Raw genomic sequence first — 13,714 nt, forward strand, 5'->3', positions numbered from 1 at the left:
GGTGCCTGGTGTAGAGTCTGTTCCTCTCTCTTCTTCAGACATGTGGGGAGTCCCTCCCTTTTGTAATTAGTCTCACAGGTTAGTTTGATTCCTGACTGCATCTCTGCCCTTCCATTTTCAATGTGGCCTCTTCTCTATGATGAACTGTGGAGAGTCTGTGCTGACAAGTCTCCACATCATTTTCTGGGCTAGTTCCACTGATGTGGGTGTTATCTACCTGTGTTCATGGTCCAGGGTGAGCTTAGGACCTTCCTATTCTGCCATCTTCTCTGAAAGCTGGCTTTCTCATGAAAATCTTAATCTATTTGTCTCTCAGGACCAACATTTTTCAGTGCTGTTCAAAAAGCCCTGACCTTTCCCTGGATGAAACACAAAGTAAAGCAAAAGCACTGGAATGACTGGTTAGAAATATAAATTAATTAGTAACTTGAAAGAAGCCTGATTCCATTTTCCTTAAATTCCCAATGACAACACAGAAAAGCAGATGAAAATCACAATATTACAATCTAATCATGTGGACCACCGTGTGCTGGAACTGTGGAGCAAACTCTGCTTATGGTAAGTCTGGGACCAAAGGATTCATAGAAAATGATTCAAGTTTTGTCTCATAGATAGGCTTTATTTTACTTAAGAATGAGAGAGAGAGAGAGAATTTGAAAAAATAAATAATATAATCTAGGAAGTGCTTAACACCTGCCTCTCGGTGTATAAGAAGCCAAACTCTTGTTTCATAGTGTTGCTCTGTAACACCACAGAGAGGAGTCAACCTCATCTCCTTCCTGTTTGTTTCCAATGTAGACACAAAGGCAGAATCTCCCAGCAGGTAGGGGGCACTGGTGGTAGCTCCTTGATTTAAAGACATAAGTGGGGGGGGAATTCTGGTGATAAAAATTCTTCAAATACCCCATTAATTAAAAGTATCAACTAAACAGTGAGTTTAGCTTCAAAAACTGCCTCAGAAACCAATAGAAACATTTGGTGAAAGCCAGAAAGAGACTGGAAATTAATATCTAAGTAAATCTGTCTGCATTTCAGCTAAAGATTTGGAAAGTTTACCGGGAGTGGGATCTTAGACATTTATTCTCTGGTCTTCTGACAAACACCGACTTAGGACTGAATCTCTTTGTGTGGGAATTAGTAAAACACACACACGAAATATTGGACCTCTGGGGAAAAGGGGAATGAGTTTTGCTGTAGAAGAAAGCGTGATAAGGAAATCCTGTGGCTTCAACAACATGGATAAACTTTGAGGGTATTATGTTAAAAGAAATAAGTCAGACAAAGAAGACAAATGTCATATGCTCTCACTTGTTTGTAGAATCTAAACAAAAACCTACTCTCATAGATACAGGGAAAGACTGGTGGTTACCAGAAGCTGAAGTGAGGGGTAGAGGAAATGGGTGAAGGTGGTCAAAAGATACAAATTTCCAGTTATAAAATAAATAAGTTATGGAGATGTAATATACAGCATAGTCACTATAGCTGATAATACTATATTGTGTATTTGAAAGTTGATAAAAGACATCTTAAAGTACTTATTAAAAAAAAGAAATGTCTAAATATGGGTGGTGCTATTAACTAGACATACTGTGGTGATCATTTTGCAGTACATACAAATATCTAATCATTATGTTGTACACCTAAAACATAATGTTATATGCCAATTATATGTCAACAAAAAATGAGTGTGTGACAACTAAAATGTTTAGAGAAAAAAATTCTAAAAATATAAGATTCTAGAGAAAATTTCAATAGGCTGATATTACCGACAAAGGACTCATGACTTCTATGAAAAGAGAATCAGAGAAAAATAATAGAGAAACCAAAAAGCAACACTATGAAATGCAAAAGTAATAGAATGAGAAGAAAAGGGAGGATGAACACAATAAGATGTAAAGGGAAAATGACGAATTATGGAATGAATGTAACCTCCCCAAAATCATATGTTGGAGCCATAAATTCCAGTGTGGCTTTTTGTGGAGATGGGGCCTCTAAGCAAATAACTAAGATTAACTGAGGTCATAAGCTCTAATCCAATAGAACCAATGTCCTTAGAAGAAGAAATACTGGAGAACTAGCTTCCATTCTCTGTGTATGTACAGAAGAAAGGCCAGGTGAGGACGGTGAGAAGGAGGCTACCAGCTAAAAGAGAGTGAACTCATCAGAAACCGACCATGCTGGGACCTTGACCTTGGCCTTCTAGCCTCCAAAACTGTGGGACAATAAATTTCTGTTGTTTAAGCCACCCAGTCTGTGGTATTTTATTATGGAAGCTTGAGCAGACTAGCATGCTGAGATTAGACTGTTCCTAATTAGAAGGAAGCCCAAAATACAATGACTAAATTAAAACCTGCACTAAAGATTGGAAACAGCCGGATGTATATTGAAGAAAATGTCATCAGCGTAGAGTGTGTTTCTCACACTTCACTGTATATGGGGGTCACCTGAGGTTCTGATCCAGTGGCTCTGGGGTCTGAGATTGTGCATCTCCAGCAAGCTGCACCACATCTGCTCTGAATACACTGGTCTACACTAAAGTGGCTGTAGAGAACACTTGGCAAGTTCAGAAGGTTCTAGACATGACTGATGAAAACATACAAATGGCCATGTGTCTAAAAAGAAAGATCAGTACAAATGCAACAGCATATGCAATTAAATGTACAATAAAAAGAAATGATGCTGAGGTTCAGAGGGAACTGAGAGTTCAGACAAAAGGCACTATCATTTTACGTGCAAAATTCAGTAAAACGTTTTGGTACCTCTTCCCCAAACTGAAGAGAAACAAAACAGAACAAAACAAAACAAAACCAAAAAAAAAAAAAAAAAAAGAATTACAACTAACATAACCAAAGGGGGGAAAAAAGGAAGAAGAGGCAGATTTATATTTATCATAAATTCATTCATAATAGATAAAAATGCAAACAATCTAAATGTCTGATAATAAATTGTTTTATAATGGTGGTATGCTCATAGAGTAGAAAGTATGCTATAAGTAAAGTTACATAGCAGAAAAACATCCAATAATATTAAAAATTTTGACAACATATTGTGACGTGGAAAAGGATATAATTCCATTCCTATAAAAATATGTGAATATATTCGTTGAAAAAACTGAGAGGATATAGGCCTGCTCCTTAATGTGGGATTCCAGGTAACATTTATTTTCTTCTTTCTTGCTGATAGTTTCTAAATTCTCTATAGTGATGATAAAATAGGTCTATAAAAATGTCTAGAAAACATAAATCACTGGGGCGTCTGGGCGGCTCAGTCGGTTAAGTATCTGATTCAGTTTTGGCTCAGGTCATGATCTCATGATTTGTGAGTTGGCTTTGTGCTGACAGCACGGAGCCTGCCTGGGATTCTCTGTTTCCCTCTCTCTCTGCCCCTCCTCTGCCCTCTCTGTCTCTCAAAATAAATCAACTTAAAAACAACAACAAAAAAAGGACAGAAAAGAAAATATAAATCACTACGGATGCTATCACTGGGCACTTTATGTCCAATATCTTATTTCATATTTAATCAGGGAACATTAATTACTACTTATCTTCAGGAAAATTTGCAAGGAAACAGGGACAGCATTGCTATACCTTGACTTCTCTTGTTTGAGAAAATAGTTTTCTTGTCCTATTTCTGATTTTCTATCTTACAAAAATTTTAAATGTTCAAAAAAGAGAACAAATAAATGATATTGGAGATGGTTTTATGTCTTAAAGTTACTTTTCAAGTCAAAATTCACTTCAGTAAAACTAAGAATAAATAGTATTCTCAATTCTACTATAAATGTCATGACAATTATAAATCTACTTTAGTGAGCAACAGATTTTTAAAGCAAAAATGAGGGGAAATGGGTGCTAGAACAGATGTATTTTTAAGCCCAAGTGATGATAGAACCTGTTTTTTTCAGTTAGAAGAAAAAAAATGTAGTATTTTGGAAATAGATTTTTTTTACTGTTTTTCCCTAAATGTACTTTAGTTTTACTTTCTATGGGCACTTCCTAAATCTAACTAGATATTCTGAATCACAAATTACAGAAAATTTCCCACATATATACAATCTGCAAGTTCAAAATGATCACCTACCAAGCACAATGTAGTGGGAAAAACATCAGCTTTAAACCACAACTTGTGTGCTCATATCCCAGAATTACTCCCAGTTATGAATCTTGAGCAAGTTACCAGAAATCTCTTAGGTCTCCATTTTCTCACTTACACCATGAGATTAGTACCACGTACTTGACAAAATTGCTGTGGAGGGGCACCTGGGTGGGGCAGTCGGTTGAGTCTGACTCTTGATTTCAGCTCACAGTTCCATTCGGGAGTTCAAGCCCTGTGTGGGGCTCTGTGCTGACAGCGTGGAGCCTATTCAGGATTCTCTCCTTCCCCCTCTCCCTCTCCTGCTGTTTCTCTCTGTCAAGAATAAATAAACTTTAAAAAAATATTAAGTTTGGAAAGTCTTATTAAATAAGCATAAAGCATCCCATACTCTTTTGTTTCCTTTTTGTTTTTCTTTCATCTTCCCTGAAATTCGGTTAAAGCAAATCTTGTTTCAAAGGCCCAATATGTGTATCTCCCTTCCTTGAAGCTGAGTCCATTTCTGGTAAGAGTATTATCCGACTGTATAATATAAAACCATATTTTTGCTATCAGTGGAGACCTTTGTAATTTCTCTTTTACCCAAATATTCTCCAACTGTAGATCTCCGGCTGTGGCTGCATTGCACGGCACGTGTCGTCCATGTGCTCGCTGCGTGAGCCCACCTTATCACCCCCATCATATCGCTACTATGGTAGGGACCTGTATGATTGAAAGGTGGTTGGTTGCACAGTAACCACATTATCAAGTATCTCATTCCACTTCTGTCTTAAATCTCCAGACAACTAGTGAAGCCTTTTTAATTAACAGTCCTTACCCAGAAGTAGAGAAAGTAAAATTCCAGGTTGCTGATTCAGTTATTTTTTAAGTTATTTCCCTCTAGTTTTAGATTCGCCAGGCTTGTACGTGAAACAAGAACTGAAGTGCTCACAGATGAGGCAGCAATTAGCGCCCATGCCAAGCAAGAGCTGTTGTTGCAGCGATCCAAAGTTATCTAGGTGATCACTGACAAATAGCTTTCCCCAGATCATGAGAAATCTCCAGCCACCTGCTCTTTCCTGGCTGGTGGAGTGAAACAGATTTCCTAGTCTGCGGGCTCTGCTAAACTGTGAGTTCCAGGTGAGCCAAAGCCACTCTGCCAGCATTGAAAGAGAAAAATGACCGCAGTCAGCAGGATGACTCTCTCCTGCCAAATAAAGGAAAAGAGACTTGAGAAATCATTTAACGCAAGACCCTCATTGTACATATTGGAAGTCAGGTCAAGTGCTTCGCCCAAAGTCATAAAGCAGTTATTTAATTTCAAAAATAGTATGAGCAAAAACCTTTCTGCTTAAAGTACTCCCAGGAAGGCAGCATGACATGTTATGAGCTCAGTACTGGTATTGAGTGGGACTTCTCTTGGCTTGTATTTAATTCTTCAATTATATGCAAGCTACCAAGTTAACCTTCACAACTTCAGTTTCCTTGATACTATGTTATGGGGTCATTTTGAAAAGTACATGAGACAGTCCACACAATATTTGTGTAATTGCACCTTACAAAAATTAAGTACATGCTAGCAATTATTATTATTCAGTGGTCCAGAAAATTTAAACCTGTCAGATCCAAAAATAACTTGCTGATACTTTCAAAAGAAGAGAACATCCTACCTTCAATAAAACTGTAAAGTCAAATAAATTCCAAAATTTAAAGCTATGTCTAGATCACCAACTATTCAGTCCTTTTAAAATTCTCTCTTCCTTATCGTTGGAATGACTCTCGGAAGCTTTCAGCAAATGCCACTGGCCTAGAAATGTGACCACATATAATATAGGGCTTAAAAAATAAAGGTTTTTGTTTCCATTTAAAACCCTTATTTGAACCTTTAAGCCAGATGCTAGTTCTTTTTTAAAAGAGGGGGGAAAAAACAAAACAAAAATTTTTGAAGTATGAGTAACTTTGCCTAATTTGAGTCTTAAGCCATGGTTTAAACATTCTTTCAGGAAAAGCCTCCATGATTAATTTTCACTAATTATATTTTTTTCTCTAGGAGATCAACAATGAACTGGATAACAATTGGGAGAGTTTATTTTTACTGAGCCTATTAATCTTAGCCAGAATAATCAGGGGTTGGGAATATGAAAAGATTTCAGAAACTACTCCATCAAAGATCAGGATTTTCTAAAAGGACCAGGACAGGTGTTTTCCCTTACCCCCAAAATAACACACAAACAAAACAAGCAAAAAACACAGGGGTGAGATGGGGGACACCTAATAGCTTACTCCTTTAAGTCGATTCTTTGAAAATAATAATTTTGAGTATTTATTGGCCATGCTTACTGATGATACGGTTATGGATTTTGGACACCTTCTTCTACAATTGTCTTTTCTTTGGGGAGGCCCATTCCTTCTTTTACTTCAAAAATCAGTATATATGAGCATACCTTTTCAAGAAACCACAAGCTGTCATTTAGCTTACCTCTCTGGTACCAGGTATGTTTTCTCAAAAGATTTGCGAGTGTCTTTCACTATATGCATAAAGGCAGAAGCCATTGGAAGTGGCTTATTGCTTTGCAACTATGGAAGTTCCCCAGGGAAAATCTGAATTGGCCCCATACACAGGGGAGAAAGGGACCTAAGAAAGAGGCAAGCCACTCCACACTGGTAGGTGGCAGTTTTAATAAGCAAGGAAATTTTACACTATCAGGCTGGTCTTGACCAAGCAGATTCCCACATCAACCCACCAAAAGCATAAAAGTTTATACAGAGGCCTTACCTGGGCTCAGTCACATGCGTACAGTGTAGAGAGTCCCAACAACTCTTGGCTCTCACAGCTGTGTTCTTCAGGTGGCTCCTAACCGGAGGAGAGCGGGCCAGCCGTATACTTCAAGGACAGGGCAAGGGGTAATACGTAGCCTCTGACTGCTGGAGTTCAGCTCGGAGGTCAGTCAGCAGTCCTGTCCTCTGAGGACCTCCTCCAGCATGGCGGGATCAAGCAACTGGAGCACGCACATGCAGCTTTCAGGTGTTCCATTTTCTGGAGTAATTTCTCCGATTCCCATAAGGAGGTTGCTATGGTATTCTCCAGCCAGCTTCATTACAGTATTATAGTCTGCTACTCCAAAAATATTCCTTTCATTTTCTTAATGATACAATGAACCCTGAAAACATTGTGGGTCTTTTTGTTTGATTATTTGTGTGCATGTTATATATTTGGAAACATGAATGCAAAAAAGGAAAATGATCATAATAAAGATTCTTTAGCATTAGAGTTCATTAAGCGGGTTAAAATTTTCCCAGCTGATACTTTCTTCTCTTGTTGCGTGAGGAAACTGACTTTTTTTTTTGTTTGTTTCTTTATTTAAAAGGATATAGCAGTAGGTGAGAGAGAAAAATCATTTTGAGTATTCCTCTTAGGCCTGGCTGTGCTTATTGATGATAAGCAAATAATCAATTGTGAGGGGTCACCACCCTCCTCCCCCTGCTGTCTTCACTAGAACTGGATCAGGAAGCAATTTTATAGGCAATTATGTTCACTTTTTGGTGCTGTCACTTTATATAAAAGTTGCCACTAAAAACAAAAAAAAAGTGCCACTACATTCAACTGCAAATGTGGAATGATGAATCATCTAAATGAGAATTGAAACCCGTAGTAAGGCATGAATTGTTGTGATAAACTTAGGAAAGCAGCTGGTTGTGAATTTGACTTGTCAAATAATGGTGAGTTAGAAAGTTGAGGGATGTGGACAAATGGAGATAAAAATTGATAATAGTAGATCAATATAGATCTGGCACAAATACAGAAGTGCCAATAATATGAGCCTTAACTTTGTTTTTTTCTAAAGCTCTCGGTACTTAGTAAGGACACAGAAAGATCGTCCTAAGAATCTAGAACATGAATGAACTTTGAAGAATTATCCAAAAGGAAATAAACGAGTCCCAAAATGACAAATACTTTAATTCTACTTAAATGAAGTACCTAGAGTAATCAAAGTCATGGAGACACAAAGTCTGGTAGTTTCCAGAGACTGTTGAGAGGGGGAAATGAGGCTGTTTAATGGGTTCAAAGTTCCAGTCTGGGAAGATGAAAACGTTCTGGAGATGGATGGTGATGGTGGTTACACAACGTGAATATACTTAATGCTGCTGGACTGTACAGGTGATTTTTTTTTTGAGAACCATACCTTTAGATAGTACAGGAAGAGATTGATTAGGATGATAAAATTGAAATATCCATGGAAAATGAAACATATATATGTATTACCAATTTTCCTTAAAAAATCTGTTTTAGCCTTAAAATGTGTAGAAAAATCTCAGCAAAAGAGTGCCCCCTTGTGGACCTCTGTAAGGTGGCAAATCCTTAATGAATAAGCCTGGCTGTCCCTCTGAAGTCTCTTGAACTATACATTCCAGTCCTTGAACATAACCCCACACTTACATTCCTTGAGGGCAGAACTCAGACACCTCCCGAAACTTAATGCAAACTCAGAGACCAAAATAAGGACGTTGGTATATTTTGGAGAGATTCTTTCTTTCACTGTTTTTGTTGATAGTCAAAAGACACTTAAATTTCATGAAAATTGTAAAGATTGAAGTTCAGTTTACATAGTGATTGTAACCTAGGGTATTTAAATTCATATTGGGTTTCTGGAAGAAGCCTCTTAGCAGAAAAAAAAATAGTAGGAGTGTGTTTTTTTGGAGACATATATTTTTGAAGATTAACTTTATTTTATTCATTACTACATTAGGTTCCGTTACTCAGCAAGGACAATTTTGTTGTTACTGACATCTAATTTTGTTGTTAATAAATAAGAAACTGGAAAAAATAAGTATCTCTCTCATCATCACAAAGTGGTATAATGTCCTTCCACAATAGATATTTTTATTTAACCCTTTATTTTCAGTTGCTTTTTGATGATTACATATTTGTTTGGGTTTTTTTGTTTTGTTTATTGTCAAGTTGGTGTCCATATAACATGCGGTGCTCATCCCAATAAGTGCCCTCCTCCATGCCCATCACCCATTTACCCGCTCCCCCACCCCCATCAGCCCTCAGTTTGTTTTCAGTATTTAAGAGTCTGTTAAGGTTTGCCTCCCTCCCTCTCCTCAACTATTTTTCCCCTTCCCCTCCCCCATGGTTCTCTGTTAAGTTTCTCCTCTTCCACATATGAGTGAAAACATATGGTATCTGTTCTTCTCTGCCTGACTTATTTCACTTAGCATAACACCCTCGAGTTCCATCCACGTTGCTACAAATGGCCAGATTTCATTCTTCCTCATTGCCATGTAGTACTCCATTGTATATATAAACCACATCTTGATCCATTCTTCATTTGATGGACATTTAGGCTCTTTCTATGATTTGGCTATTGTTGAAAGTGTTGCTATGAACATTAGGGTACATGTACCTCATACATTTGCACTCCTATATCCATTGGGTAAATTCCTAGAAGTTCTATTGCTGGGTCATAGGGGAGTTCTATTGTTAATTTTTTGAGGACTCTCCACACTGTTTTCTAGAACGGCTGCACCAGTTTACATTCCCACCAACAGTGTAGGAAGGTGCCCGTCTCTCCACACCCTCACCAGCATCTATAGTCTCCTGATTTGTTCATTTTAGCCACTCTGACTGGCATGAGGTGGTATCTCAGTGTGGTTTTGATTTGTGTTTCCCTGATGATGAGTGATGTTGAGCATCATTTCATGTGCCTGTTGGCTATCTGGATGTCCTCTTTGGAGAAGTGTCTATTCATGTCCTCTACCCATTTCTTCACTGAATTATTCGTCTTTCGGGTGTGGAGTTTGGTGAGTTCCTTATAGATTTTGGACATGAGCCCTTTATCTGATATGTCATTTGCAACTATCCTTTCCCATTCTGTTGGTTGCCTATTAGTTTTATTGATTGTTTCCTTCACCTGTTTTTTTTAACCTAGAGAATTTCATCAATCTCATTTGGTGGCCAAGGAACATGTCAAATAAATTTCTCAAGGTCATTGAAAGAATGAGCAGGAAAGCAAGATTAAAAATCCTGATATACTGATTCCATACACTGATCTTAACTGATTGCCAATGCTGCTGCTCTAAAAATGCATATTCGTAAGTAGAAGAAATTTTTAGTTGAGATTTCTCAAGGTAATTCTATGATTTTGTGGGGGAAATAACTTAGAAGATTTGATTTAAAAATTATTTTGTAAGCATAGGTTCTTAACTACAAATATCTTAAGTTGAAGAAAACAACAGATGATTAATTGCATCTTGCTGACAGCTTTCGCTTGACCTTGTGAAGGTTAGAGTTCTCTACAAATCTCTTTAGAAACTTTTTATACACTTGGGCTTCTGTTTCCTTAGGATCTAGACTCTGAACCAGTCTAGTATTAATGAAATAACTGTAAGTAGCTTAGGCTATTTGTAGTTCTGCATCCTCAGATGCTTTGGCGATTACTAATTAAAAGTTCATGAGGTCATTATAATATTTCTTTAATGGGCTAGTATCATATCCAATTGTAGCTATGTGGGGATTTTTAAAAATGTCTTATTTTGATATTTTATCAAATACTATTTTAGATTAACAGAAAATTCCAAAGATAGTATAAAGGATCTCCATATGCCCTTCACTGAATTTCCCCTCATGTTAGCATCTTACACTACCATGTTAACTGTGTCAGTATTTAGAAACTAATATTGGTACATCAGTATTAACTAAACTCCAAATTTTATTCTATTTTCCTACTAGTGTTTGTCTCTATTCCAGATTTCCATCCAGGACATCACATTGCATTTAGTAGTCATGTCTCCTTAGTCTCCTCTGGCCTGTGACAGTTTCCCAGACGTTCCCTGTTTCTCATGACCTTGGCAGTATTGAGGAATATGCATTTTGTAAACTGTCCCCAAATTTGGTTTTGTCTGATGTTTTTCTTATGACTAGACTGGAGGTGTTTGTGTGGAATACTAAGGAGATGACAGTATCCTCTCATCACATCATATTAGACCACACACTACATGATACCGCGGCTAAGGTGACCTCAGTCACGAGGTTACAATAGTGCATGCAAAGTTTTCCACTGTAAAGTTGCTGTTTTTTCCATCTTTTCTTTTCACTGTTTTTTGGAAGGGGATCACTATGTCCAGCCCACACTAAAGGCGGGGGGATAGAGGTGTGCAGAATTATCTCCACCTGCTGAAGGGAGGAGTATCTGCACATGTTATTTGGAATTTTCCATAAGGAAGATGTATCTCTTCTTCCCCATCCATTTGCTTATTCAATGGTTCTTTATATCAGTGTGGACCTGTGTATATTTTGTACTTTGGGTTATAATCCAATACTACTTTATCTCTTTCAAGATTTAATCTCTTTCAAGATTTGTTCCTGTGACGTTCTGATATGTCCCCATTCTTTTGCTTTCTTAAGTACTTCCTTGCTTTTTGGCATTACAAAATACTCCAGGTTCCTTTAATATTTACCCTGTACCAGCCCTAAAATCAACCATTTATCCAAGAAGCTCCTATTGCTATTATTGGCAAATTGTATTTAGAAACCAAGATTTCCACACTTGGTACACTCATTCCTACTGGTGTCACTACTTCTTGGCCCTCTTAGAAGATAGAACTAGGAAACATGTATGTATATTTACCTATGTATACACATATATCTATAATTATCTCTGTATCTCTCCAGCTGTAGATAGATTCTGGGTGGATGGATGGGTGAATAGATGGATGGATGGATGGATGGATGAATGGATGTATAGGTAGGTAGGTGGTAGATAGATAGATAGAAAGATAGGAATTCATACTGAAGTCTCTGACACCAATCCAGTACTAAAGGATTTATTCTAGCCTTCTGTGAGAATTTTTTTAAATCTTGAACTTTACTTCCTATTATTAACTGGTTATTTTTGTAACTTGTTTTATATTACTAAATAAAATTCCCTATTAGGCCACTTCCAGTGTACTTTGGTGGCATAATCATGTTACTGTATCATTCTCCGTAACTCAAGTAAAAGTTTTTTGACCGAGGTAGCAGATGCTGCTGGTTGTATACCTAATATTTATTCATCTCTTCTCATTTCCCCAAATTTTAGAGGCATCACTATATAAAAAAAAATTCTCCTCTGCAGAGGCCCCTGGGTATCTCAGTTGGTTAGGACTTTGGCTCAGGTCATGATCTCACGGTTCACAAGTTCAAGCCCTGCATGGGGCTCTTTGATGACAACTCAGAGCCTGGAGCCTTCTTCCTATTCTGTGTCTCCCTCTCTTTCTCTGCCCCTCCCCCACTCATACTCTGTCTCTCTCTCTCTCTCTCTCTCTCTCTCTCTCTCAGAAATAAATAAAAACATTAAAAAATATTTCCTCTCTAGACTATCTTTAAGCTAAGGTTGCTCCCATGTAATTTATATTCATAATAGACAAGAGGAAGCTTCCTGGGTAAAGCATAGAGGAAAGCTACTGTTTTCCCAATAAAATACATCTTTGTTCTTCATTCTACTCTCTCCCTCTCATCTGAGACATGCACATGACATCTGGAGATGGAGCAGCCACTTATGGTCAAGAGGCTAAGAACCATACAGTAAAGATGGCAGTGGGGCGCCTGGGTGGCTCAGTCGATTAAGCATCCGGCTTCGGCTCAGGTCATGATCTCAGGGTTTGTGGGTTCGAGCCCCGCGTCGGGCTCTGTGCTGACAGCTAGCTCAGAGCCTGGAGCCTACTTCAGATTCTGTATCTCCCTCTCTCTCTGACCCTCCCTTGCTCACGCTGTCTCTCTCTGTCTCTCAAAAAAAAAAAATAAAAAAGATGGCAGAGTCAGAAGATAGACTGGTCTGATGAGTTCTCAGACAGCTTCACCAGCTTTAGACTGACTATCTCCAGACTTGTTACCTGGGGGAGTGAGTTCATATTAGGCCAGCTACTATAGTCTGTTATGCAAGGTTAAACACGGACCTTTTTTTCTTAATAGTTTATTTTTAAATTTACATCCAAGTTAGTTAGCATATAGTGCAACAGTGATTTCAGGAGTAGATTCCTTAATGCCCCTTACCCATTTAGCCTATCCTTCCTCCCACAATCCCTACAGCAACTCTCTGTCTGTTCTCTATATTTAAGTCTCATGTTTTGTCCCCCTCCCTGTTTTCATATTAATTTTGTTTTCCTTCCCTTATGTTCATATGTTTTGTATCTTCAAGTCCTCATATGAGTGACGTCATATATTTGTCTTTCTCTGGCTGACTAATTTCGCTTAGCATAATACCCTCGAGTTCCTTCCACACAGTGGCAAATGGCAAGATTTTTCTTTTTGATTGTCAAATAATACTCCATTGTGTATATATATATATACATATATATACACACACACACACACACACACATATATATGTATATATATATATATATATATATATATATATATACACCACAACTTCTTTATCTATTCATCCATCGATGAGCATTTGGGCTCTTTCCATACTTTGGCAATTATTGATAGTGCTGCTATAAACGTTAGTGTGCATGTGTTCCTTCCAAACATCACAGCTCTGTCCCTTGGATAAATACCTAGTCGTGAAATTGCTGGGTTATAGGGTAGTTCTACTTTTAATTTTTTGAGGAATCTCCATACTGTTTTACAGAGTGGCTGCACCAGTTGGTATTC

At 37.8% G+C, this 13,714-nt stretch overlaps 1 long non-coding RNA gene across 1 annotated transcript in view; it reads left to right on the top strand.

The window, feature by feature from the left end:
- Positions 1–246: 246 nt before the first annotated feature.
- Positions 247–13,714, top strand: part of LOC115305419 — a 55,969-nt gene continuing 42,501 nt past the window's right edge. The window contains exon 1 of the long non-coding RNA XR_003914773.1: positions 247–558. This is a non-coding gene — a long non-coding RNA (uncharacterized LOC115305419). The remainder of the gene's footprint in view (positions 559–13,714) is intronic.

The sequence above is a fragment of the Suricata suricatta genome, chromosome 10 (assembly GCF_006229205.1).
Source record: "Suricata suricatta isolate VVHF042 chromosome 10, meerkat_22Aug2017_6uvM2_HiC, whole genome shotgun sequence".
Classification (NCBI taxonomy): Eukaryota; Metazoa; Chordata; class Mammalia; order Carnivora; family Herpestidae; genus Suricata; species Suricata suricatta.